The 24927-nt window shown below is 32.2% G+C and overlaps 1 pseudogene; it reads left to right on the top strand.

Moving 5' to 3' along the window:
- The first annotated feature begins 491 nt into the window (after positions 1-491).
- Positions 492-12594, top strand: LOC149563872 (vacuolar protein sorting-associated protein 41 homolog pseudogene; annotated as a pseudogene).
- Positions 12595-24927: the final 12333 nt, after the last annotated feature.

The following is a 24927-nucleotide window of genomic DNA, read 5'->3' on the forward strand; positions in this document are numbered from 1 at the left end:
TCTCAGTGGATACAAAACACTCGTGCTTTAGCACCCAATTTGATAGCTCCTGATGCAACAACAAGTACCAACTTAACCTGGGGAGGTGGTGATTGAAAAAATCATAATTTTATAGTTCCAATTGATAAATTATTTCAAGGAATAATAAAAATAAAGTGTCCATTGTCTAGTGGATAGGACAGAGGTCTTCTAAATCTTAGGTATAGGTTCAAATCCTAGTGGATGTAATAATTTGTCGTTATGCTTTGTTAAATGTTACAAAATGATTAAAACTCTTTTATACTATTTTGAGCATAGTAAAAATTTGGATATTTTCTTGAATAGCTTCTTTTAAGAGATCTTTTTCTTGTTGTGTGAATGCCCTAATAGAATGTATAATTTCTCCAAACTGGGGTTTATTTTTTATTAAATGGTCATGCAACTTAAGAATAATTTTTTAAACTTGTATGATCTCTAATACATCTAGATATCTATTTGTTCTAGTATAAATCATGGCCATTTGTTCTTCCACTGTCAAAGGATTTGATCGAGATTGCTTAAGGAACTCGTGTAATCATTGACCTCTTGCCAATTGATCTTGTGTAGCTTTATCAAGACCAAAAGCAAATTTTCCAAAAGATTCTAACTCTGCAAGTTGAGCTAATTCTAATTTTAATTTCCTAGCTACTTTTTTCATAGCTTTTATCTAAGCTATCGATCCTACTCCATATATGAAAAGAACCACATTAATAGTAGGTTGAATTCCTGCATTGAATAGATTAGTTGACAAGAAGATTTGTCCATCATTAATAGAAATTACATTGGTGGGAATATAAGGTGAGACATCTCCAGTTTGAGTCTCAACTATTGGTAAAGCAATCAAACTACCTCCACCTAACTACGAATTCAATTTGGCTAATCTTTCTAATAAGTGAGAATGTAAATAGAAAACATCTCCTAGATAAGCTTCCTGACTAGATGATCTTCTTAATAGAAGAGACATTTGTCAATAAGCTTGTGCTTGTTTGGAAAGATCATCATAAATGATTAATGTATGTTGTTCTTTATACATAAAGTATTCACTAAAGTTTCTCTTGTAGAGGGGGATCATAGTCTCTTACCATAATTTATTGTTGTTTCCTTAGTACCTTTAATGGTACCTATACCTGTAATGTTCCTAGGATTATTTACAAGTGGCATTCAAGCTCTAATCTTTGCAACTATAGCCGCAACTTATATAGGAGAATCCATGGAGGGTCATCCTTAATTTAATTAATTAGACTTAGTCTTTTAGTTCAAATTATTAATAATAATTTTCTCATTTATGAAATGTTAAAAGTTCTTTCCATTTTGATTCTACCTTAATTATAGTCATAAATGAAAATACTAAATCTCTAAGATCTTAGTAGAAAGATTAAGGATCACCTCACTCATTGATAAAATCGATAGAATAGATCATATTTGTAGATTCATATCTACATAATAAGATGAATAGGTTTACTAATGGGTAATTAGTTTAGTAAACTATGTGTGTATCCCGATTTCAAGCAATGACTTGAATGGATACATACATTTTATGTACATAGTTTGTTTCTATTTTCCATCTCTAAAGAATTAGAGATAGAAAATTTCATGCAAAAATACTAGAGGTATATGTAGGTGTCAATATAATAAGATCAGGGTGTTCCTCTTTATCTTTCCAAAGAATATTATCCACAACTCTTTCTTGAGATTCACGTGCTAGTACATAATGATCTACTATGTTAGCAGTTGCGGTAGTAAAATATCTTTCACATTCTAACATAGAATGCATTACATTAAAATGATCATCTCCTAGAGGAGCATGTATAATGGCATGCCCATTTTTGAAAGAACTAGCTACTTGTAGGGTTCCAATATAAGCAGGACTAACATACATCCAATAGGCTAATTTCACTTTATCTCTATCTCAATTTGATCTATATTTGAATCCTACATCACAAAGATATCCCTTTCTCTATTTAGAATTTTATCAAAATCATATTTCCCTTCTATAAGTCTTTTTTTTCAATTCAATAATATTGTTCCACCTAGGATGGAAGGATTCAAACCTTCAAAATAATAGGAGTAAACCTTGTTGCCTTACCACTTGGACACACCCCATTATTGCTTTATAATAATCCATTAAAAGATAAATTGATGCAATGTTTCATTTGAATCTAAATTTCATTATTATAATTCGATTCACTATGTAATTATGCATAGAAAAATAGGAGGGGCATAGATTCTTGAGTTAAATAGATATCTAACTATAGGAGAACCTAAAAAGAAAAAAGAATATACATTCATTCGTCATTCCCTATCAGAATAGGTAAAATATTGTATAAATAAATGACCCCTTACAACTCAAAGACTAAAAGTCTAATCTTGTCAATCAATTTGATTGATTGGCCAAATACTTTTAGATCTTTACATTATTCATTACAGAATCAAAATGTTAGTTACCCTCAACTTCCATATTTGTTTAAATGATGCCACTTTTTCATTTCTCTTTTCTTCTTTGCTCAGAATTGAATAGGATAAAAAGGAATTTGAATACTAATTAAACTATCCTAAACTTGTTTAAGATTGCCACAATCAACCAATTGATCATATCAACAAAACAATAGAAACAAGTATAGTCTATGTCTATTATAGAATAAAATTTGAAATAGATAAATTATCATTGTTACTTGTTCTTAAATATAATATTTAAAGATATGTTATTAGAAAATAATATATTCTAATAACTAGCTAATCACCCAAACTACAACTGTGATGCAGTTGATATTGACTAAAGTTATTTTGATCTATCAAGAATAGATATTGACTAAAGTTATTTTGATGAGAATAGATGTATCACAAAATAAAATGGGGCTAAGGAAAAAGAGTGTTACATCAATTTAGTTAATGAAAATGATCCAATTAGAAATAGTTAAATTGTAACTGTATACGAGGATTAGTAATGCAAAGAACACTAAATATCAAATCAAAAGTATTCACAAAACTAAATAAACGTAACTTCAAGATAGACTAAGATGAGCTCTCAATTGAGAATATGAGCCATTAATGGACTCTCTCAATGAGAAGCTCTCTTGTTGAGTAGCTTTTTCTAATTAGATAGAATGTATGCTCGATCCTCCAAAGGCTTCAATGGTGTTCTTGATGGATTTTGGCTTGGGTGAATGGATTTGATGTAAAATGGCTTCTCAAAAATGGCATTATGGCTTTACTTTATGATCAAAATGGCATTACTTTGTTACTATGGGTGATTGTGTTAAATGGCTTGGGAGAGGATTCCTTAAATAAGCAAAGGGCTTGAGGGGTCAAGGGCTCGGATGCAAGGATGGGAGAAAGCTTATGGAAGGTTTAGATTGAATGAGAGGAGAGCACATGGATTGTGCTTTCTTACAACCAATCAGAGAGTGACACATGTCACAGGGTCATTGGTTAGAGCAAGAGGGGTTGAGGGGTCAACAAAGGAGGCTCAAAGCTCATAAAGACCCTCATAATGGCTTGTAAGAGCAATGAATGGGCTTGTAAGAGTCATTTATGGCTTTGTGGGCTTCATAAAGTTTTATGGTTGGGATATTTGTGAGAGAGTTGAGATATTTTGACTTGGGTTGGATAAAGAAAGTCTTAAGCTTGACTTAGGAATGTGCAAATGATTAAGGCTTGGATTAGGCTTGGGTTAAGATTAGATTAGGCTTGTTAGAGATGGGCAAGTGGATGGCATTTAATGAGGGTGGGTGAAGGAGGAGATATTTGTTGGCTTTGGCTTGGGTTAGCAAGTCTTAACCCATGTTTAGGGAATGTGACAAGGTTAGGGGGGGGATTAAGATTAAGGTCAAAAATAAGGATTGACATCTTCTAGAAGAGTCTAGGCTTTGGATAAGGATGAAGACTTTCTAGAAGAGTCTAGAACTTCCTAGGATGAGGATAAATAAGGTTTTTAGGAAATAAATAAAGTTTTATTTATTTCAAGGGTTTGGGTTGAGGAGATATTTATTAAAGTGTTTTTAATAAATATGAGGATTAATATTTAATCTTAATTAAATATTTTGAGTTGGGATTAGGGGTAGAAAATGATGGGATTAGCCTTTAATCAAAATTAAAGAAGGATTAGAAGATTTTGGAAGAGGTTAGTGGTCTTAAGGAAATTGGTCAAGTTTTGGGCAAAAAATAAATAAATAATTTATTTTGGAATTTTTGGTCAATTTATTAATTAAATAATTAATAAATAGGGAAATAATGTTTAAATAAGATTTAAACATTTTTGGAAGGGATTCCTTAATTAAATATTTTTAATTAAGATAAAGGGATTGCCAAAATGTATACGAGGATTAGTAATGCAAAGAACACTAAATATCAAATCAAAAGTATTCACAAAACTAAATAAACGTAACTTCAAGATAGACTAAGATGAGCTCTCAATTGAGAATATGAGCCATTAATGGACTCTCTCAATGAGAAGCTCTCTTGTTGAGTAGCTTTTTCTAATTAGATAGAATGTATGCTCGATCCTCCAAAGGCTTCAATGGTGTTCTTGATGGATTTTGGCTTGGGTGAATGGATTTGATGTAAAATGGCTTCTCAAAAATGGCATTATGGCTTTACTTTATGATCAAAATGGCATTACTTTGTTACTATGGGTGATTGTGTTAAATGGCTTGGGAGAGGATTCCTTAAATAAGCAAAGGGCTTGAGGGGTCAAGGGCTCGGATGCAAGGATGGGAGAAAGCTTATGGAAGGTTTAGATTGAATGAGAGGAGAGCACATGGATTGTGCTTTCTTACAACCAATCAGGGAGTGACACATGTCACAGGGTCATTGGTTAGAGCAAGAAGGGTTGAGGGGTCAACAAAGGAGGCTCAAAGCTCATAAAGACCCTCATAATGGCTTGTAAGAGCAATGAATGAGCTTGTAAGAGTCATTTATGGCTTTGTGGGCTTCATAAAGTTTTATGGTTGAGATATTTGTGAGAGAGTTGAGATATTTTGACTTGGGTTGGATAAAGAAAGTCTTAAGCTTGACTTAGGAATGTGCAAATGATTAAGGCTTGGATTAGGCTTGGGTTAAGATTAGATTAGGCTTGTTAGAGATGGGCAAGTGGATGGAATTTAATGAGGGTGGGTGAAGGAGGAGATATTTGTTGGCTTTGGCTTGGGTTAGCAAGTCTTAACCCATGTTTAGGGAATGTGACAAGGTTAGGGGGGGGATTAAGATTAGGGTCAAAAATAAGGATTGACATCTTCTAGAAGAGTCTAGGATTTGGAAAAGGATGAAGACTTTCTAGAAGAGTCTAGAACTTCCTAGGATGAGGATAAATAAGGTTTTTAGGAAATAAATAAAGTTTTATTTATTTCAAGGGTTTGGGTTGAGGAGATATTTATTAAAGTATTTTTAATAAATATGAGGATTAATATTTAATCTTAATTAAATATTTTGAGTTGGGATTAGGGGTAGGAAATGATGGGATTATCTTTTAATCAAAATTAATGAAGGATTAGAAGATTTTGGAAGAGGTTAGTGGTCTTAAGGAAATTGGTCAAGTTTTGGGGAAAAAATAAATAAATAATTTATTTTGGAATTTTTGGTCAATTTATTAATTAAATAATTAATAAATAGGGAAATAATGTTTAAATAAGATTTAAACATTTTTGGAAGGGATTCCTTAATTAAATATTTTTAATTAAGATAAAGGGATTGCCAAAATGTATACGAGGATTAGTAATGCAAAGAACACTAAATATCAAATCAAAAGTATTCACAAAACTAAATAAACGTAACTTCAAGATAGACTAAGATGAGCTCTCAATTGAGAATATGAGCCATTAATGGACTCTCTCAATGAGAACATCTCTTGTTGAGTAGCTTTTTCTAATTAGATAGGATGTATGCTCGATTCTCCAAAGGCTTCAATGGTGTTCTTGATGGATTTTGGCTTGGGTGAATGGATTTGATGTAAAATGGCTTCTCAAAAATGGCATTATGGCTTTACTTCATGATCAAAATGACATTACTTTGTTACTATGAGTGATTGTGTTAAAATGGCTTGGGAGAGGATTCCTTAAATAAGCAAAGGGCTTGAGGGATCAAGGGCTAGGATGCAAGGATGGGAGAAAGCTTATGGAAGGTTTAGATTGAATGAGAGGAGAGCACATGGATTGTGCTTTCTTACAGCCAATCAGGGAGTGACACATGTCACAGGGTCATTGGTTAGAGCAAGAGGGGTTGAGGGGTCAACAAAGGAGGCTCAAAGCTCATAAAGACCCTCATAATGGCTTGTAAGAGCAATGAATGGGCTTGTAAGAGTCATTTATGGCTTTGTGGGCTTCGTAAAGTTTTATGGTTGGGATACTTGTGAGAGAGTTGAGATATTTTGACTTGGGTTGGATTAAGAAAGTCTTAAGCTTGACTTAGGAATGTGCAAATGATTAAGGCTTGGATTAGGCTTGGGTTAAGGTTAGATTAGGCTTGTTAGAGATGGGCAAGTGGATGGCATTTAATGAGGGTGGGTGAAGGAGGAGATATTTGTTGGCTTTGGCTTGGGTTAGCAAGTCTTAACCCATGTTTAGGGAATGTGACAAGGTTAGGGGGGGATTAGGATTAGGGTCAAAGATAAGGATTGACATCTTCTAGAAGAGTCTAGGCTTTGGATAAGGATGAAGACTTTCTAGAAGAGTCTAGAACTTCCTAGGATGAGGATAAATAAGGTTTTTAGGAAATAAATAAAATTTTATTTATTTCAAGGGTTTGGGTTGAGGAGATATTTATTAAAGTATTTTTAATAAATATGAGGATTAATATTTAATCTTAATTAAATATTTTGAGTTGGGATTGGGTGTAGGAAACGATGGGATTAGCCTTTAATCAAAATTAAAGAAGGATTAGAAGATTTTGGAAGAGATTAGTGGTCTTAAAGAAATTGGCCAAGTTTTGGGCCAAAAATAAATAAATAATTTATTTTGGAATTTTTGGTCAATTTATTAATTAAATAATTAATAAATAGGGAAATAATATTTAAATAAGATTTAAACATTTTTGGGACGGATTCCTTAATTAAATATTTTTAATTAAGATAAAGGGATTTAATGGCATAAAAATAAATAAATAAATTAAATAATTAATTAATTAATAAATGATGATGTCATCAGGGACTTTTTCAAAAAATAAAAATACTTTATTTTCTAAAGGATTTTTTAAGGTGTCTACAGTAACAACTAACTAATCAAAATAAAATGATTGAAAAAAATCTATTTTTTCCATATCAAGTGAATACAAACAAAAATCAATAAAAAGTTAGATTATCATTATCGAAAACTTATGACAGCTTGCCAAGCAAAGACTAATAAAAAAAGTATAGAGGGATAATTGGCATTACATTAACAATTGGATAAAAAATTGCATAAGCTTCAGGCAATTTGGCCAAAAAGGGATTATTCAACTGAAAAGCGGCATTGTTTAGAAAAATATGGAAGTTGAGGATAACTGACATTTTGATTCTCCAATGAATAATGTAAAGATCTAAAAGTATTTGGCCAATCAATCGAATTATTCGACAAGATTAGACTTTTAGTCTTCGAGTTGGAAGGGATCATTTATTTATACAATATTTTACCTATTCTGATAGGGAATGACCAATGAATGTATATTCTTGTTTCTTTTTAGGCTCCCCTATAGTTAGATATTTGATTAACTCAAGAATCTATGCCCCTCCAATTTTTCTATGCATAATTGCATAGTGAATCAAATTATATTAATGCAATTCAGATTCAAATGAAACATTGCATCAATTTATCTTAATGGATTATTATAAAAAAATAATGGGGCATAGCCAAGTGGTAAGGTAATAGGTTTTGGTCCTATTGTTTTGAAGGCTTGAATCATTCTGTCTGAGGTGGAACAATATTATTGAATTGAAAAAAAAAGACTTATAGAAGGGAAAAAAATGGTATCAATAAGATTCTAAATAGAGAAAGGGATATTTTTCTAATGTAGGATTGGAATATAGATCAAATTGAGATAGAGATAAAGTAAAATTAGCCTATTGGATGTATGTTGGTCCTATAATATTGGAACCCTATGAGTAGCTAGTTCTTTCAAAAATGTGCATGCCATTATGCACACTCCTCTAGGAGATGATTAAAGCCCAGGATAGCTCATTATATGCTATGTAGTAGGATTCTTTTCTGCTTTATTTGATATCCATGAGGATATAGATTAGTTGGTAGAGCTCTACTCTTGCAATCGGGTCATTGTGATTACGAGTTGGATGTCTGATTGTTTAGGCGGCAATGGTAGTATTTTTCACTTGAACCAATGTCTCACTTTTTATCAATAATGGGAGAAAGGACCATAACATGCCACTAAAAAACTCTATTAAGACAAAGATAGACTATCAAGAATGTAGAGAAGGTAGGGTGTGTAGTTGGTTAGATCTAGTATGGATCATACATGGTCCATAGTTGGAGTTGGTGGCTCTCCTAGGGATCCAATAAGTAGGTTCCTTGGGGAAGAGGATAAAGTTGGCCCTTGTGAACAAATTGATGTACTATCTGCCTTCAACCCTTTTTAGCCCAAAAAAATGGGGGCAGAAGGAAAAGTCATGCCATGGACTGAACCCATCATCTCCACCTTGTAGGAACTATGAGATTGCTCCAAGGACGCTTTCATCATCTAGGGGTCACAAACCAACCACAAATCCTAATTAAAAAAGTGGAACACATTAGTTGTCCCTTCTAATTAGGCAAGAAGGGTCGGAGAAGGGAAATCTTTTTAAGATAAGACCAAAGATTCAGTGGAGAAAAGAAGAGCTTTTTGTTCCTAGTTCTCCTAGGGTTTGAATTCTTTAGAACTTCAAGAATTCCTAGGGTCAACAACTTATTGCTTTTGGGAGAGTTACTCTTTGGAGAGCACAATACAATGAAAATTGTGAGCTATGTTTGGGGGGAAGGCTATTGTTGATTATTGACCTCATATGGTAGACTTAATCAAGAGGGTTCAATAGATAGTGGTTGACCTTGTGATGGATGCTAGTGGTTCGAGTTCCCTTATCTTGATAGTTTTATTTATGATTTATTTTATCATTCATGGAATTTGATAAGATGATTTCATGTATTTAATATTAGTCACTCTTTCAGATGGCCTTGAGTGGAAAGGTTAAAAGAACTAAGGGCACACGATGGATACCTAGGCACCCAAAGATGAAGAAGGGTGTGTTAATCGATGAAATGCTTTGGGGAGTGGAAATTGAGCATAGATTAAAATATTCTCGAATAGGTTAACTATTTGTTGAATCCATAGGTTAATAGGGGACAACCTAGAGAACTAAAAATTATTAGCAGCCAAAGGAAGAGAAAGAAAAAGTGATTCCCATAGTAGCAGCAAGTGAAATGGGATTAGTAGTGTTAGAGCATCTCGGTTCAAATTCGAGTGGTGACATTATTGTTAATAAGATAATATAGGTTAGAATCCCTTCCATATCTAATATCTATAGATATCTATTATATATGGAGTACCTATATAGTAAATTACTATCATTGTTTAGTCTATGTCAATATGATTTATTACATATCAATAGATTTTATCTTTTTCTTATGAAACAAATCCTATATTAAAAAATAAATGGGTTTATTATGATATTTATAACTCTAGAACATATATCAGCTCATGTCTCTTTTTCTCTTACTTTTGTGATTGTTCTTATTTATTGGGGAACCTTAATTTATAAAAGTGAAAAACTAAGTAATTTAGGAGGAAAGGGCATGATAGTGACGTGTATTTGTATAATAGAAGTATTAGTTTCCCATTCACTCTATTCAGGGCATTTATTGTTAAGCAATTTGTATGAGTCATTCATGTTCCTTTCATGGACTTCTTCCATGATTCATATAGTTATACAACTACAAGGCTAGTATGCTTTGGTGGTTAGGTGCAATTACTATGCCAAGTTTTTATGTTAACTCATAGTTTCAATGTGAAAATTTAATTTTTCTTCAATAAAAATTGGTATTTACATGATCAAGAAAAATAAAATTGAAACAAACTTTTTACCTTTCACTTAGAAATCCTTGTAAATGGGTCTTTACTAACTATTGCCCCACTTTTTGTCCTTCACCCATGCTGTCAAAGTAGAAGATTTTAAAAAAGTTTATGTCTTAGTCAGGTCTAGTCTTGTTCAAGTCTAGGTCTAAGTCCTCCCTAGAATAGGCTATCTTTGTTGAGTTTCCCTGCCATTGCCTTCTTGCTCTAAGCCGGATGGGTTGTTTTTAAAAGTCTCTTCATATTGGGTAGGTTATAGATCCCAACCTGGCAAGGAAAATGTGCTCCTATTGATGTTCCTTCTAAAGCAGAATGAGAATCAAAAGTCACATGAATCTATTTGGACAAAATCTTGAAGGATTTCATATTTCTAATTGCTTTAGGCTTAAGAAGTCTCCAGAATTACAAAAGTAGAATGAAATATATTGTTATTTCAATTGCATTCCACATGATATTATGATCTGTAGGCTCAAGATATATAAAGTATTTCAAAGGGATGCATTTCAAGTGATAATTGGACTTTGGAGAAACATTTCAATATTAACTTATGCTTTAATTCCAATTCTTTAGAAGGGTCTTCCAAAATAACTAAATTGATCACCTAGGGATGATATACTATTTATCTCAATATCAAGAAGGTGATAGCATTGAATTTTCTGATTTGATATTAACTTCAAGAGAAAAATTTGTGGCAGTCAGAGATTGAATTGTATTTAGTTTCTTTTGGAGGTGAAGCCAATGAAATTGTGTATGTTTTAGCCCCACAACTCTGTTAGCATTTATATTATGACTTATTAGTCAATAGGGTTCACTGAGTATAATGGAGATGCTCTAGTTATTCTAGCATGTATACCTGATAGGGAAGATGGAGAAAATGAAGTTGGGAACACTCTATCATCATGACAAGGATGTGCCCAAAGACCAGAGGTACATATAGTGACTTGGAAAAATGAAGATCTTGTAACAGATGAACTTCCAATAAATGGATTTGAGCATTTCAAGGCCAAAGATTATCTTCTCGCACATGCTTCTTTCTCAGGAAGCAGTGGTGTAGGAGGGCAGTGGGCTCTTGGGGAGGAACCCCTATACTATATAGTTTTTCCTAAAGGTGTAATCATTGAAAATCCTAGGGATGTAGATGACCATATAGTTTGGCTTCTTCAAAATTGACAACATGAAAAAGCACTAGCCACAATTGAAGTTGGAAAAGCTTGAATCAAACTTCTTGATGAGGTGGGTTCAAAATATCTTCATTTCTTGGAAAGGCAATATGCTAAAGCAGCTACTTTGTGCCCAAAATTGTTGCATGGATTTGCAACAACATGGGAGAGATAGTGTTGTAATTTGCACATGATCGATAGCTACCCCTTTTGGTACCTTACATCCCCACCAATAATCCTCAACTATGGGATACTGTGTATGAGGTAGCTCTCATAGCTCTAGCCACAAATCCAACATTCCATAAACAACTATTGTCAACAATTCAAACTTGGCCATCATCTATATATAGTGCATCCATGGTCATTGATGCTATTGAACCATAGTTAAATATGAGCTCTACAACTCCCACTTTGAGAGAGGCTCTAGCTGATTTGTATGTCATTAATAAACAATATGAGAAGACTTTTGTAATATATGTAGATCTGAGGAAGCCTGGCATATTTGAATTTATCGAGGAGCACAATCTATATGATTTTTTTTTTACAAGGCAAGCTAGAAGCTCTGATGAATTTAGATTTGAAAAGAGCTGTAGTGTTACTTGTCTAGAAATGAAAGTTTATCCCACCAACTGATGTAGTTTCATAGTTGTTGGAATTTGGCAATGATAAGACACACAAATTATACCTGCATGAATATTTACATGCACTCTTTGAGATAGATCCTAATGCAAGGGAAGAATTCCATGGCCTTCAGGTAGAGCTTTATGTAGAATATGAGCCCAGATTGCTTCTCCCATTCCTCCGCAACAACCAATATTACTCGCTTGACAAGGCTTATGAGATTTGTATCAGAAGAGGTCTTATAAAAGAGAAAGTATTTATTCTTGGGAGGATGGGCAATTCAAAGAAGGCTCTTGCACTTATCATAAATAAATTGGAATATATGTAACAAGCTATAAAGTTTGTCACGATGCAACATGATGATAAGCTATGGGAGGAGCTGATTAAGCAAAGCCTTGGCAATCCAAAAATGGTTGGAATGTTACTGGAGCACATAGTGGGTAATCTAGATCCACTTCATACTATAAATATGGTACCAAATGGTTTGCATATCCCAAGGTTAAGGGATTGGCTTGTCAAATAATCATAGATTATTGCACAGAAACTTTACTTCGGCATGGTTGCAATGACATTCTAAAGGCTAATTGTGTGAACCTACTGGTGAAATATTATTATGAGGCCTATCATGGTATTTACATTGGAAGTAGGGAAGATGCGTTTAATGAAAATACACATCAAGTTAGAGATGACAGAGGACTAAGAAATGGGAAGAGTATAGCAAAGAACTTAGAGTTCAAGGGCCACAGGGAGGTGTCAATTTGCAAGGTTATAATCAATTCTTTCTCTGTTCATGGATAGAAGCTTGCAAGTTCTTGTTAAATATCTTCAATATTTGGTTGAGCAGCCATGGTATTATAGACTAGATTATATTAATTCGATAAAGGTCTATTTAGTTCATTTTATTGAGCAAGGTCAAATGAAGGGACAACGTCATATTAGTTCCTCTTTTTTGTAATTTCGTAGTCACTTGTCACATGCCCTTTTGAATTCTGGAAGTTAAAATACTTTGTATTCCCATGAATGTTGTATGTTTGTAAACTTTATATATACTATTGAAGAAGATAATAACAAAGGGGTGGGTGGGGGGCGCAAATTGTTGATGTAATAGACTTGATGTTGCAGAGTCAATAGAAGGGTGTTTTATATCAATGATTTTTTGTTCCATTTAGTTAGTTAATTGTTGCTTCTATGTTTCTTTCTTTTAAATCTGAATTACAGAAGGAAAGAAAAGATGTTTCATTCTTTTGTTACGAGGATATGAATTAACCAAAGTAGGATGTGCTTTGGGATATTCAAGGGAGGATTCATTGGAATTTCTTGATCATTTCATCTATATTTCCATTGATATTTCTTGTAGTTTAGTTGATGCTGAGTATATGGATTCATAAGATTTGTGAGTTCTATTGCTTGGTTTGTAGATTAGTAATTTTTTCTTGCCTAAATTAAGTTCTGATTAGACTTAATTTGGTTTGCCACTTCTGCTCTCAGGTTAAGAGCATACCCCACATTAGTTTTAGGAACAAAACATAATTCCTTGAACATCACTCACATAGGGAGCTGTACCTACCAATTCAGAGAGAAGCCGGTAATCAGAGAATGGCTTTTCAAGAGTCATATTGTTCATCATTTGGGCATTAAGAATCATATTTTCACAGGAAACAAGAAAGGAAAATTTTTTTTACCAACACTAAATAATTAGATCAATTAAGTTATCATGCTATTGGTCTAGGATTTTCTCTTTTAACTATAGGCATATTTTTTGGGGTAGTATGGGCCAATGAAGCATGGAGATCTTATTGGGGCTAGGATCCAAAAGAAACTTGGGCATTAGTAACTTGGATTATATTTGTAATATATTTACATACTAGAATAAACAAGGGTCAGAAAGGACAAAAAATGATGATTTTTGCTTCTCTAGGATTTATTCTAGCTTGGACATGTTATTTAGGCATTGACTTATTGGGAATAGGCTTACATAGCTATGGCTGGTTGTTTTAGTAACTTACTAAAGCAACCAACCATATAACTGGTTTTTACCATCTTGAAGACTTCCAATATTGAACTAAACAATTATATATATCATAAATTTAATATACCTCTAAAAGCTTTTTAATAAAAAAAAAACTTCGAGTTTTGGATTTTCTTCCAACAACTTAAATGTCTATGTTTTTCTAGCTTAACTTATAGTCTATCTATTATATCTCTTATGAAACTTAGAAAATTGATTAGTTTCACTCTAATTTCATTTATAAGGTTTATATGAAAACTTGTAAAGTTGATACATTGAGTTTTCAACTTATTTATGAGCAGATCTATCAATTTTCTCAGTTTCTTTTTAAGTAGATTTAAAAATCTTTTAAATTGATTTAAAAATATTTTAAATTGAAGTTTAAGTTTAGAGAAAAGTTCTCTTGTCAATCTAATAATAAAATTTGTAAGCGAACTTATCCATTTGATAAGAAAAGCTCTAAGCTTGGACAAAAGTGAAGCTATCCATTCCATAATAGAATCTCTAAGCTTAGACATAAGTGAACCTATCCATTCCCTAATAGAATCTCTAAGTGAACTTATTATTTTTTTGAGTATCATAAGAAGCTTATTGTATGGGGAGGGGTCAAAAGGAAGGGACAAATTTATGCTACAAAAAGATTCTTTTTTTTTATGCTTTACTTTATTTAGATCTTCATTTTGTCCAACAATCGGTGACTGTTTTGTACCCAATAAAATTTTGGCTTGATTTCCAAATTTTTGAACAACTTCTCTTATCAAAATAAAATTGTGCCTTAGCCGTATAAAATAAAAATTATTTTTAATATGTTCTCAATGATCTATTTTAGGATATATGCATACTCTTAACATAATAAATCGACTACCATTATTGGTATTCTACCAAAATCTATTCATGCAAATAAGATCTTCTAATCGATAATGAGGCCAAAGAAAATGTCTTCTCTTTTGCCTTGTATCTGTGATCAAATGTTCTTTTTTTTCATTAGATCTTTGTCATTTGGTATCTATTGACTATTGAACCTTACACTCTCATCCAAATGGTTTTCCAGATTCAAAAAATTCTAAATTCTCTACAACATCTTGGAAGAAAAAGATCTTCAAAAATGAAAGAACTTGAATTTTTTTTGTTTACATCTTGTATTTTTCTTTATCATTGAGATCTATCAAAAAGTTTGACATTGATCTTACAAAGAGAAAATATGTTCTCCTTTTTCCTTTGGAATTATTATGTGTATGAATGTGAATCATTTTTAATTTCTCTTATCAAATGAAATTTTAATTCACAATTGTTGTTCTATTAATCTTTTCTGAATCGAACTCATTTTGAGAAAAAGATCAAATATATTGTTATATTTTGTCCTAAACAAATTTCAACAAAAAGATTTGGTTGTTGAAGGATTCTTTCATCCATTATGTGAGATATGGAGAAAGATCCCTTATAGCTCTAAAGGGTATGCATCTTCAAGTGAAAAAATGTAGATATCATCTATTTCATTTTTGGCAATATTATTTTCATCTTTGGTTTCAATCCTATAGGATATGTAGTCTTGAATTCTCCAAGATTTCTGTTTTCTTTTTTAGGTTTTTTTATGCATGTTAAAATGAGACCTCTCGTGGTTAGAGCCAAAATGCTAGATGATTATTTCATTACTGACCTTATTACCAATAAATTAAACTCAACAACTCTGATTAAATCAATTATTTTTTCTTTAGCTAAAGAAAAGTTTTGTGGCATCTCAGGGTGGCGAATTAGTAAGTTGTCTTGGACCAGTCTATCAGATGATGATATTCTTGATCGATTCGACCAAATTTGGATAAATATTTTTCATTACTATAGTGGATACATCAATCAAGATGGTTTATATCATATAAAGTATATACTTTTAAGTTCATGTGTTAAAACTTTGGTGTGAAAACATAAAAGTACTATACATATAGTTCAAGAACAATTAGGTTCAAAAATCTTTACAAAATCATTTTCAAAAGAAACATAATCCATTTCTTCATCCTTTTCAAAAACTCGTTCATAGAGAGAATGAATTTGGAATTCAGAAATTAGCCAGATAAACCCCCTAGCTAATTTCTAGAAAAAGATACAAAATAAACCAATAGAAAACTGATTTTGACCAATGAAATGCTTATTGAGCAATTGCGAGGATCAATTTATGAAACACATGCTCCTCTAAGAGGCTTATTAGGACATGAGCATAAGGGTCTTTACAACATAATCAATAACTCTCTTCACTTTCAATTATGTCTTGCTCTAGCTTCTTTGGGAGTTGTTACTTCTTTAGTAGCTCAACACATGTATTCTTTGTCTGCTTATGCATTCATAGCACACGATTTTACTACTCAAGTTGCTTCATATACTCATCATCAATACATTTCTGGATTCATTATGATGGAGGAATTTTCTCATGGAGCTATATTTCTCATTAGAGATTATAATCTAGAACAAAATAAGGGTAATGTATTGGTGAGAATGTTGGAGCATAAGGAAGCCATAATATCTCATTTGACTTGGGTTAGTTTATCCCTAGGTTTTCATACCTTGGGACTTTATGTTCATAATGATGTTATGCTCGCTTTTGGTACTCCAAAAAATAAAATCATGATTGAGCCTACATTTTCTCAATGTATATAATCTGCTCATGGTAAGACCTTATATGGCTTTGATGTGCTCTTATCTTCAACAAATGATCTAGCATTCAATGCCAGAAAAGCTTATGGTAAACTAAGCTAGTTGAATGCTATTAATGATAATCAAAATTCACTCTTGTTAACAATTGGTCCTGGACACTTTTTGGTTCATCATTCTATTGCTCTAGGTTTGCATATGACTATATTGATTTTAGCAAAAGATGCTTTAGATGCATGCAGTTCTAAGCTAATGCCTAATAAAAAAGATTTTAGTTATAGTTTTCCTTGCGATGGTCTAAGATGGGGCAGTACTTGCAATTTTGGGATGGGATGTTTTTCTATTTAGTAGTATTCTAGATGTTGAATACCATTGGATTGGTTACTTTCTATTGGCATTAGAAAGATATCACCTTATGGTAGGGAAATGTAGCTCAATTTAATGAGTCTTCCACTTATTTAATGGGGTGGTTAAGAGATTATCTTTGTTAAATTATTCAAAACTAATTAATGGATACAAATCCTTTTGGTATGAATAGTTTATTTGTTTGGGTATGGATGTTCTTATTTGGACATCTTGTTTGGGCTACTGGATTTAGGTTTCTTATCTCTTGGCATAGATATTGGCAAGAACTAATTGAAACTCTTGCATGGGCTTATGAACACACACCTCTAGCTAATTTAGTTTAATTGAGAGATAAGCCGGTAGCTCTTTCCATTGCTATTGTTTTTTTTGCAACTTTCATTGTGGCTAGAACAATGTGGTATGGTTCTACAACCACTTTGATCAAATTATTTGGTCCTACTTGTTACCAATGGGATTAGGGATACTTCCAACAAGAAATAGATTGATGGGTTCATGCCAGTTTGATTGAAAATCTAAGTCTATTAGAAGCTTAGTCAAAAATTCCTTAAAAACTTTCTTTTTATGATTACATTGGGAATAATCTAGCTAAAGGGGGGTTTATCAGGGTGGGTGTAATGGAGAATGGAGATGGAATTACTATTGGTTGTTTAGAACACACTATTTTAAAAGATAAAAAAGGACATGAGCTTTTTGTACATCGTATGCCTACCTTTTTTGAAATATTTCTAGTCATTCTAGTAGATGAAGAAGGAATTATGAAAGTCATTGTCCCTTTTAGGAGAGCAGAATCCAAATATAGTGTTGAACAAGTAGGTGTAACAGTTGAATTCTATAGTGGTGAACTTGATGGAGTTAGTTTTGGTGATCCTCCTATAGTCAAAAAATATCCTAGACATGCACAATTAGGTGAAATTTTTGAATTAGATCATGATACTTTGAAATCAGATGGTGTTTTCAAAGTAGTCCAAGGGGTTGGTTTACTATTGGGCATGCTACATTTGCCCTTCTTTTCTTTTTTGGACATATTTGGCATGGTGCTATAACTCTATTCAGAGATGTTTTTGTCATTATTGATCTGGATTTGGATGCTGAAGTAGAATTTGGGGCATTCCAAAAATTGGGATATCCAACTACTAAAAGACAAATGGTATAACATGATATTGTTCTACTTGTTAATGCAATATTGATAATTTTCATCTCAGGATATCTTCCTATATAGAATATTGCTATTTTTTTGAATTTTTCAATCTATTTAGATGGGATATACATAGATCAATACATATAGATCTATGTTTACATGGATAAATTCTTTTTAGGAAAAGTATGTTTCATTCTTTTTTTCTTTTTTTACACTCAATGAGAATCTTGTATTTCATAAAAATCAGGTGCAATATAGTCTTTGCACAAAGGCTACCCAATCCAAGTTTCTGGCATCAATATATGTTTTAGACATGGATGAATTTCATAAAATATTCCCAACATATCATAAGATTCTTGTTCCTGGAAATTAGCACTTTTATACACACCTCTTTAGGTTCATTTGAATTATCATTTATTCTTGTAAGATGATATACACTAGCTAAGGAACCTCCTGGTGCTACATCATAAGTGCATTAAGAGCATAGATAATTAAAATCATAAACATATAAAGCAATGACTACAAAGACACAATCTTTAGATTTGATTTGTAATGTTTTTGTGCCTTGGTAATCAAACCCAAAGGTCTATGAGCTTACCTATGCTTGGCTAGCTAAATAGATAACTAACCTTGCATTTTATTACTAATTATTGTCAAAGTATCTGTATAAGGATTTGACATTTTTCATGGAATTTTCAAAATTTATTTCTTGCTTGTTACTTTTTACTAACAATTATTCATTCACTAGCAAACTCTCGTATTTTCAAATGTTTCAAAGGGTATGATATCTCTAAAATTGATTCAAATTTTTTGTGAGTGATCTCCAAAGTTGATTTACGAGATTCATAAGATTGATAAAAAAAAAAAACTTATCCTCCTTATTTTCAATAACAATACTAGACCCAAAATGAAACCTATGCTTTCTACTAAAATACCTCTTTCTTTGTTGAAACAAATATCTATCTTCATATGTTTCTTGAGCTATTTTTTCATGAAGTTTTATTATAGCATCTATAATAGCTTTTGGTTTAGGAGGACAACCCAACAAATAGATATGCACAGGAATTAACTTATCTACTCTGTGAATGGTACTATAAGAATGTATACTAAACATTCCTCCTATAATAGTACAGGCTCCCATAACAATTACATATTTTGGTTCTAGCATTTGTTCATATAATCTCACTAAAGAAGGAGCCATTTTCATGGTAAAATTTCCAACTGTTATAAGTAGGTTGGCTTGCCTAGGACTGGATCTTAGCACCAAACTGTAACCATCAAAGTTGAATCGCAAAACTATTAATGAAGCAAATTTGATAAAACAATACTAGTACCACCAAGGAGTGGCCATAGACTAGAAAGTCTCATCCAATAGGATAGATCATTTAGAGTAATGGAAATCACTAAATTTGGAGTTGCTTGATGAAGTAAAGATGATTCTACAGGATTTATCACCATCTTTATATTGAGATAATTTTCTACTCATCTTTTATTATTCCAAAATTTGGGGGTTGAGACCATTCCAATGCTCCTTTTCTCCATGCATAAACTAAACCAACAATTAAGATGATCATGAAAATAAAAGCTTCTATAAATCTAATTAGACCCAAAATATCAAAACTCATAGCCCATGGATAGAGAAAGATTGTTTCCACATCAGAAACAATGAAAACTAAAGCAAACATATAATAGCAAATTCAAAATTGGATCCAAGTATCTCCCATTGGTTCCATACCAATTTGTAACTAGTGGTTTTCTCTGACCCTTTACTTATTGGAGCCAAACTTCTTCAAATTGAGAATGCCAAAATTAGAATAAGACTAGATATGGATAAACATATCCAAAAAGTATCATATTCATAAAATAGAAACATAAATAGATGATTTCTATTTAAATAAATCAAATTCTTTTATTTGTTGAATTTTCCATTTAATAATCACTTCTCTCCCCTCCTAAATGATTCATTATCATTTGTGTACATTAATTTAATGTTTCATTTGTGATTTAAAATGAAAATGAATAAAAGAATATTTTGTATTTAATACAAAAAAAATTAGGAAATGGTTCGAACTTGTGCAATTCAGTAGACTTCACGTTGGTTCATGTTGTAATGTGTTAATATGGTTTGATGTAAGGGAATTTTCTCTATTGAAATAAGGGAGCTTTTAGGGTTGTTGTTAATAATGATGTGAGATGTACTAACAAATGAAAAAGACAACCGAGTTCAATTAGAATCAATATTCTAATCAATAGGTACTGATACACTAATGGAATATATCAAATCTTTCATAAACAAAATAAAATGATTATGTATATGCCCATATTTCATTCAACATGATGTCCAATCTATTCTTCTTTATAACAGAGATATTGAAGAATAAGAGTCTACTTTGGATCGCAGTTGAAAGACAATTTATTCTATATGAATAATTCCATTTAAAAAAAAAATTCGTATTTCCTCTTTACTTTTTATTTAATGATCTTCTATGTAAGTCATCAGTTCCTTTAAATAGCAAATACATTGGATCCAATGGTTGATTGTTGAAACATTTTGTCATTGAAAATGGACAGCTCCTTTAGCAAATCTTGAGAAAAATCTCCTCTATAAGGATAACTAAAGATGTATGGGTAAGTGCACCAAGTTGTGGTGCCAAAAAGGTAACACGCTTTTTTTTTTTTTTCCATTTTTCAATAGTGCATATGTGGTTTTAAAAAAGAAAAATGTTATAATTTTAACTCTTTTTTTTAACCTCTCCTCATAGTAGCACGTATGCAAATTGGAGAAAATCAAACTTTTCACAACCCACCTTGCCAATATGCCTCCTCGCCGATGAAATTCAAGATCATGAGCACGCCGTATGTGATCTAAATTTCATTTTGCTTGTTTGATATGTTTTTATATTGTTTTGTAGGTTTTTTATATTGTTTTGTAGGTTTTTTATATTATTTTGTAGGGTTTTTACAATTTTTCTTTAGATTTATTTATTTTTTTAGATTTCAATTGATTTTTTATTTGGAAAAGTCAATAATCAACTGGAAAATCCCCAAGAAGCTCAAAAACTTCAAGAAAATCAAACCCAAAACCCTCCCCAAGAAGAACAAAAAATTTCGCAGCTTGAACCAATTGCAAGACCTCCACCTAGCACACAAGAAAATATAATAAATGAAATAGAAAGAGGCAAAACTGAATTAGAAGGACTCATTGGTTGGTTGAAAGAATTTCAACAAACCAATCCAATGAGGGCTCAATTGGTATTGTCCCTCGAATCCATTAAGACTCAGATAACTTCAGTTAGTGGTTAGTTAGATGTTTGGTGGGTTAAGAGGGATGAACAAAAAATATTTTATGCAAATAAATTATCATATCAAGATGTAAAAAAAAAAGAAATACCAAAAGGTACAATATGTGCATTATTTAGAAAACTCAATGAGCAGAATACTATTAGAGAGGGTACTAAACGGTTCCCCATCCATTGGTGCATACACGATGCTATTAGAAATAATTTTTGGGATAGATGGTGGATGGTTTTTGATGCCCCTCCTTGCAACAATCACGAGGTCCCCATGTATTTTTTAAAGAAATCATATTGTGAGTTTGTATTTGGGGAGATTCCCAATTATTTTGATATAATTAAACTCCCAGGGTAGAAGTGGGGGGTCATCATTTGAGGGGCCGGGAGCATGTCATGATCCTAATGTAGTTAGGGCACCTATGGTCAAGCCACAGGTTGAGCATGTGACTATTCCTTTAATTGTGAAGGAACATGTAGAGGCTAGCACTCTAGGGACCATTAATGCTTGGACAAAGACCCTCATCCATTGCATGAGTCCATTAGTTGAGGGGGAGCCTTCTATGTGTCGCGGTCACATGTGCATATCATGTGGATCTTTATGCACATTTGACACTCATGATGGAGATGCTGCAGATGATGGGCTCATCACTGATCAGTTCCTGAATGACACATTTGGCATTGACACGTAGGTAAATTACAATTATAATTTACTAATTTGATCATATTTCATATGTATAATGAATGATTAATTAATTAGCATCTATTGACATTATTCAAAATTTAGGGTTAGAGTGTTGGTGGGCCTAGTAGCAATCCCTTGGCCCCATTTTTTGTCTCGTCCATGAGTCCAGAGGTATGTATCAATTTAATCATTTAAATTAATACATATATTTATTAAGTAATCACATCAAGGATTGACAAAAAAAATTATGCATGTGCATCAGTTCTCTATAAGACCATCGATATTTACTATGAACTCAGAGCATAGACGTCATATGAGCTACATAGAGGTACATTTTTTTCATGTTAATTTAATTCATTTGATTATATTTGTTTCATGTTTCATGTTACATGTAACGTGTATTGTATGACATGCAACTCATGACATCGGTCACTCCTCATCTTTGGTAGTCTGTTGATTGTGGAGTAGCCGCAGCTATGGCTAGCTCACAGCCATTGACTAAGGTATGAAAGAATTTTCTTGGTTTTAGTTGTTGTCTATAATAGTTAGTATCAAAATTTCTAATGTTATTTATAAGTGATTATATTGATTGAATTGTTGTAGGGTCTCATTACGCCTGATCATCCATGAGCCTTCGAGGTGGACTTGAAGAGCTACTATTTGATGGTAGTAAGAAAATAATTAATTTTGTGTGTACATATATTTTATTTCAATGTATAATAATTATTGATTCATATCTACTTTGTTTGTACTAGCTTGAGTTAGAGAAGAGCCTCAACAAAAGGATGAGCGAGCATGTCAGGAGGACCCCATCATCGCCACCATCTCCCTCCACATGATGACAAAAGACCTTGAGAGATTTGTTTGAGGGGAAGGAGAAGATATAGTTGATAGACATGTATATATATATAGGCATCAATGGACATATTCAATATACATTTGATGTATATATGATATTTTATATTTGATGTATGCCATTTATTTGATGCATGAAATTATTCGACTTATGACATTATTGGTTATCATTTTATATTATATGTTTGTTCATGTATGACATTAAATTCAATACCTAATCAGTTCGAAACTTTGATAGAATATTGATTAACAATTTTATCACTGTTTAAGCATAAGTGTATCATTTCCAATATGTCATTGTCATATGATTTATGATCTTGTTCATGTTTAAAGTTTTCCTTCTGTGTCATTTTTTTATCAAGTTTAATTCAATACCTAATTAGTTTGAATTTTTGATACAATATTGATCAGCAATAAACTTTAGTAGTGTTAAAATAGCTATTTTATCCCCTTGCTTATGTTTGAACTTGGTGTGGGGCCTTGTGTTATCTCCTAGCTTAGGGGAGTGGGGCAGTAAGGTTCCATGGTTGGGTGGAAAGTCTTTCATCCATCGAGCATTTTTCCAGAGTTTTTCAAGAGCCTTGGATGATCTTTCTTCACACATTCCAATTTTGCATCTTTTTTTGTGTGTGACTAGATGTTGCAACATCATATTTTGTATCATGACTATGATATAATACTTATGTATCCATTTTGTATAGAGATCATGTTGGAGGAGAAAAATATTAGAAGTATATTAAAACATGATATATAATGATTACTGTCTCCTTGTAATATGTATATGTACACATGCTTAGTTGTAATAAAGAAGAATGGGTATATCAAGATGATTGTCCTTGGTATGCTTATGTGATTTTTACACTATCTAATCGTAATAATGGATTCAATTATTTATAATGAAATCTTGTTCATATATCTATGATGGTTTTTACTTATGGGAACTTATGTATGTGTTTCTAGTAGTGATGTTTAGGAACCTATAAGAACTTGGTTGTTGAGTTAATATAGAATATTAATATATTTAATCAATGAGATATATCAAAATATTTAATGTTAGAAGAATTGAAAATGAAATGTATGTGCTTCAATTTTGTGTTAAAAATATAATAAAATTTATTCCACTTTTACCCTTATTAGTTATGTGATCTCTTAGGTTCCTTGCCAGGGGGATATAAGGAAGAATTACTCTCCATATTTCTTAGATTACTGGATGGATTTCTTGTAATATTCTGGTTATTGAAATTGAGACTTGTGATGCCTTTTATTTTTTAGGTGTAGATAGGCCACAAAACTTACAAGAAAGTTAAATTTACTGCTAGTCTATTTTACTTTCTAAATAACTTATATATATATATATATATATGGTGTAGGGTACTCAAGGAACTCAAGGTCTTCATGAAGCATTTTCAAGGACTCTACATCATACCACCTTTCCAGGTGTCTCTTCAACAAGTTGATAAGGTTTTTAGGTATTAGGAATAAGATCATGTCATAACAAGCCCATTTGTAAAGGCTAAAGGTTCATTTGGTGTTCATATGAACCATGAATCCTTAGAGATCTATAAGGGAAAAAATAGGTTTAGAATAAGGAATATAATCCAAAGAAGGTTGAAAAGACCTTAGAATAGGTTTAGTTAAGTCTTAGGTAGGTTTGAAAGTCTTAGGACTTCTTGGTTTGAAAATTGCAAAAATGCAACAAAAGTTGCTAAGCAATTTTTTTGTGAAAAGTTGCTAATAAGGGAAGAAGAAGTTTGAACCAATTCCAACTATTTCTATGGAATTTAATCGATCAAGAAAGCATATAAATGTAACACCCAACCTTCCCAAAAGAATAGGTTGGTCTGATGTAAGAATTTTTGCAAGTTTGAATAAAATTTACTAGTTTTTTGTCTTAGAATTAATGTATTCTCGCTTCCACATGTGTTGTATAGATTGGGATAGGAGGTTGAATGGTCAAAGGAGAAATTTTATTGATTCCTCTATCATATGCACTTGATTTGAGGTTTATTGGTGATTTCTAAGCGAAGTTAGAGCATTTTTTCTAAAATTAGTCTAGAAACCCTAGGTTCAAGAGGGTTTTGTGCAAATGGACCTATAGCTTTAAATTGTATGGTTCAAATGGC

Source organism: Cupressus sempervirens, chromosome 4, assembly GCF_028749045.1.
Source record: "Cupressus sempervirens isolate cs-2001-9-10 chromosome 4, ASM2874904v1, whole genome shotgun sequence".
In the NCBI taxonomy this organism is placed as follows: Eukaryota; Viridiplantae; Streptophyta; class Pinopsida; order Cupressales; family Cupressaceae; genus Cupressus; species Cupressus sempervirens.